At 46.4% G+C, this 5,000-nt stretch overlaps 1 protein-coding gene across 1 annotated transcript in view; it reads left to right on the plus strand.

The window, feature by feature from the left end:
• LOC139392961 (plexin-A4) overlaps window positions 1–5,000 on the plus strand; it is a 141,577-nt gene that overhangs the window by 50,078 nt on the left and 86,499 nt on the right. The window lies entirely within an intron of this gene.

The following is a 5,000-nucleotide window of genomic DNA, read 5'->3' on the forward strand; positions in this document are numbered from 1 at the left end:
CTGTATCCCTCCACGAAGACAGAAATCCTAGTTCCCTGTATTCCTCCACCCCAGACAGAAATCCCTGTTTCCTGTATCCCTCCACGAAGACAGAAATCCTAGTTCCCTGTATTCCTCCACCCTAGACAGAAAGCCTTGTTTTCCTGTATCTCTCCACCCCGACAAAAAACAAAAAGATCATGAGTTTCAACGTGAGGTGAACCATACATACACCAAACTATCAGATTCCCCCTGGAACCACAGTACCCATTAGGGAGCCATTGGGAGCCATAGGGAGTTCCCTAACCAGCCCTGAGATCTGATCTGAGGTCTGATTGAAAGGCATGGGGAGAGACAAAAGGCAGTAATGCTATCTTCCTGGTCCATCGAAGAGACCGCCACCGTTCTGCAGCTGTGCTCCAATAGAATAAGCGTAGGGAGCCATTGTTGCTCCAAGTACAGATGGCCGCACTTCAAAAGCCCCCTTGAATCAAAACCCTGTATATTCGCCAAGTTAATTTGCCACGTCCCAGTTTCTCATTTTCGACTATGATCTTTGCAATCATTTTGATACTGCCTGGGTGATATTTATATATAACCATGCTTGTTTTGAAAATACTTGTCCGCTTCCCCACTATCTGGCCAATTCACTCACACACACACACACAGCGTTCTCTGCAGTTACAGACGTGTGACGCAGGCGCCGACACCGGGTCAGCCGCACCCCCCATGATTTGTCTGGTTTGATGTACCGCCGTCGTGAGGAACCAATTAAAATGACAGGTTTTGCTCAGAGGGGGATTTGTTTGCGTGGCGGACCGTGTAGCAGAGGTTACAGTGGAGATGTGAAATGCCTCAGAGAGATTCTCCAGGTGGGAAAGTTTTGCTAGAGGCCCTCATTGTGTGTTCTGCCACCTACCACAATGTTGATTTTCTCCAAGTCGTAACAAGAGACAGAATATTAAAGAGAGAGAGAGATAGTGGCCCAGAGAGAGAGAGCTACAGAAAGAGAGCTACAGAAAGAGAGATATAGTGGCCCAGAGAGAGAGAGCTACAGAGAGAGAGCTACAGAGAGGGAGATATAGTGGCCCAGAGAGAGAGAGCTACAGAGGGAGAGCTACAGAGAGAGAGATATAGTGGCCCAGAGAGAGAGAGCTACAGAGAGAGAGATATAGTGGCCCAGAGAGAGAGAGCTACAGAGGGAGAGCTACAGAGAGAGAGAGATATAGTGGCCCAGAGAGAGAGAGCTACAGAGAGAGAGATATAGTGGCCCAGAGGGAGAGCTACAGAGACAGAGCTACAGAGAGAGATATATAGTGGCCCAGAGAGAGAGCTACAGAGAGAGAGATATAGTGGCCCAGAGAGAGAGAGCTACAGAGAGAGAGATATAGTGGCCCAGAGAGAGAGCTACAGAGAGAGAGATATAGTGGCCCAGAGAGAGAGCTACAGAGAGAGATACAGTGCCTTGCAACAGTATTCCTACCCTTTGCGTTTTTCCTATTCTGTTGCATTACAACCTGTAATTGAAATTTATTTTCATTTTTATTTGTATTCCATGTAATGGACAAAATAGTCCAACTTGGTGAAGTGAAATGAAAAAAAATATATATTGTTTCAAAAAATTCTAAAAAAATAAAAATGGAAAAGTTGTGCGTACATATGTATTCACCTCCTTTGCTATGAAGCCCCTAAATAAGATCTGGTGCAACCAATTACCTTCAGAAGTCACATAATTAGTTAAATAAAGTCCACCCGTGTGCAATCTAAGTGTCACATGATCTGTCACATGATCTCAGTATATATACACCTGTTCTGAAAGGCCCCAGAGTCTGCATCACCACTTAGCAAGGGGCACCACCAAGCAAATGGCACCATGAAGACCAAGGAGCTCTCCAAACAGGTCAGGGACAAAGTTGTGGTACCGATAAGGGTTGGGTTATAAATAAATATCCTAACTTTGAACATGCCACGGAGCACCATTAAATCCATTATTTAAAAAATTGAAAGAATGTGGCACTACAACAAACCTGCCAAGAGAGGGCCGCCCACCAAAACTCACGGACCAGACAAGGAGGGCATTAATCAGAGAAGCAACAAAGATAACCCTGAAGGAGCTGCAACGCTCCACAGCGAAGATTAGAGTATCTGTCCATAGGACCACTTTATGCCGTACACTCCACAGAGTTGGGCTTTATGGAAGAGTGGCCAGAAAAAAGCCATTGCTTAAAGAAAAAAATAAGTAAACACATGTTTGGTGTTTGCCAAAAGGCATGTGGGAGACTCCCCAAACATATGGAAGAAGGTACTCTGGTCAGATGAGACTAAAAGTTAGCTTTTTGTCCATCAAGGAAAAGGCTATGTCTGGTGCAAACCCAACACCTCACATCACCCCGAGAACACCATCCCCAGCATCACCAGCACTGTGGGGATGTTTTACATCGGCAGGGACTGGGTGGGAAACTGGTCAGGATTGAAGGAATAATGGATGGTGCTAAATACAGGGAGATTCTTGAGGGAAACCTGTTTCAGTCTTCCAAAGATTTGAGACTGGGATGGAGGTTCATCTTCCAGCAGGACAATGACCCTAAGCATACTGCTAAAACAACGCTTGAGTGGTTTAAGGGGAAACATTTAAATGTCTTGGAATGGCCTAGTCAAAGCCCAGACCTCAATCCAATTGAGAATCTGTGGTATGATTTAAAGATTGCTGTACACCAGCAGAACCCATTCATCTTGAAGGAGCTGGAGCAGTTTTGCCTTGAAGAATGGGCAAAAATCCCAGTGGCTAGATGTGCCAAGCTTATAGACACATACCCCTAGAGACTTACAGCTGTAATTGCTGTAGAAGGTGACTCTACAAAGTATTGACTTTTTTGGGGGGCGGGGGGGGGGGGGGGGGGGGGTGAATAGTTATGCACGCTCAAGTTTTCCGTTTTTTTTGTCTTATTTCTTGTTTGTTTCGCAATAATATTTTGCATCTTAAAAGAGGTAGGCATGTTGATACAAACCCCCCAAAAAACTATTTTAATCCCAGGTTGTAAGGCAACCAGAATAGGAAAAATGCCAAGGGGGTGAATACTTTCACAAGCCACTGTATAGAGAGAGAGATACAGAGAGAGAGATACAGAGAGAGAGATACAGAGAGAGATACAGAGAGAGAGATACAGAGAGAGAGATACAGAGAGAGAGAGATACAGAGAGAGAGAAGCTAATGATGCAGAGAGAGTTAGTGAGCCAGAGAGAGAGATGCAGAGAGAGTTAGTGAGACAGAGAGAGAGATGCAGAGAGAGATAGTGAGACAGAGAGAGAGATGCAGAGAGAGTTAGTGAGCCAGAGAGAGAGATGCAGAGAGAGTTAGTGAGCCAGAGAGAGAGATGCAGAGAGAGTTAGTGAGCCAGAGAGAGAGATGCAGAGAGAGATAGTGAGCCAGAGAGAGAGATGCAAAGATAGTTAGTGAGCCAGAGAGAGAGATGCAGAGAGAGTTAGTGAGCCAGAGAGAGAGATGCAGAGAGAGTTAGTGAGCCAGAGAGAGAGAGTTAGTGAGCCAGAGAGAGAGATGCAGAGAGAGTTAGTGAGCCAGAGAGAGAGAGATGCAAAGATAGTTAGTGAGCCAGAGAGAGAGATGCAAAGAGAGTTAGTGAGCCAGAGAGAGATATGCAGAGAGAGTTATTGAGCCAGAGAGAGAGATGCAGAGAGAGATAGTGAGCCAGAGAGAGAGATGCAGAGAGAGTTAGTGAGCCAGAGAGAGAGATGCAGAGAGAGTTAGTGAGCAAGAGAGAGATGCAGAGAGAGTTAGTGGGCCAGAGAGAGAGAGATGCAGAGAGAGATAGTGAGCCAGAGAGAGTTAGTGAGCCAGAGAGAGAGAGATGCAGAGAGAGTTAGTGAGCCAGAGAGAGAGATGCAGAGAGAGTTAGTGAGCCAGAGAGAGAGATGCAGAGAGTTAGTGAGCCAGAGAGAGAGATGCAGAGAGAGTTTGTGAGCCAGAGAGAGCGAGATGCAAAGAGAGTTAGTGAGCCAGAGAGAGAGAGAGTTAGTGAGCCAGAGAGAGAGATGCAGAGAGAGTTAGTGATCCAGAGAGAGAGATGCAAAGAGAGTTAGTGAGCCAGAGAGAGAGATGCAAAGAGAGTTAGTGAGCCAAAGAGAGAGATGCAGAGAGAGTTAGTGAGCCAGAGAGAGAGATGCAGAGAGAGATAGTGAGCCAGAGAGAGAGATGCAGAGAGAGTTAGTGGGCCAGAGAGAGATGCAGAGAGAGTTAGTGGGCCAGAGAGAGAGATGCAGAGAGAGTTAGTGAGCCAGAGAGAGAGATGCAGAGAGTTAGTGAGCCAGAGAGAGAGATGCAGAGAGAGTTCGTGAGCCAGAGAGAGAGAGAGATGCAGAGAGAGTTAGTGAGCCAGAGAGAGAGAGAGTTAGTGAGCCAGAGAGAGAGATGCAGAGAGAGTTAGTGAGCCAGAGAGAGAGATGCAAAGAGAGTTAGTGAGCCAGAGAGAGAGATGCAAAGAGAGTTAGTGAGCCAGAGAGAGAGATGCAGAGAGAGTTAGTGAGCCAGAGAGAGAGATGCAGAGAGAGATAGTGGGCCAGAGAGAGATGCAGAGAGAGTTAGTGGGCCAGAGAGAGAGATAAAGAGAGAGTTAGTGAGCCAGAGAGAGAGATTCAAAGAGAGTTAGTGAGCCAGAGAGAGAGATGCAGAGAGTTAGTGAGCCAGAGAGAGAGATGCAGAGAGTTAGTGAGCCAGAGAGAGAGAGAGAGTTAGTGAGCCAGAGAGAAAGAGTTTGTGAGCCAGAGAGAGAGATGCAGAGAGAGTTTGTGAGCCAGAGAGAGAGAGATGCAAAGAGAGTTAGTGAGCCAGAGAGAGAGAGAGTTAGTGAGCCAGAGAGAGAGATGCAGAGAGAGTTAGTGATCCAGAGAGAGAGATGCAAAGAGAGTTAGTGAGCCAGAGAGAGAGATGCAAAGAGAGTTAGTGAGCCAGAGAGAGAGATGCAGAGAGAGTTAGTGAGCCAGAGAGAGAGATGCAGAGAGAGATA

Source organism: Oncorhynchus clarkii, chromosome 33 (assembly GCF_045791955.1).
Source record: "Oncorhynchus clarkii lewisi isolate Uvic-CL-2024 chromosome 33, UVic_Ocla_1.0, whole genome shotgun sequence".
Taxonomy (NCBI): Eukaryota; Metazoa; Chordata; class Actinopteri; order Salmoniformes; family Salmonidae; genus Oncorhynchus; species Oncorhynchus clarkii.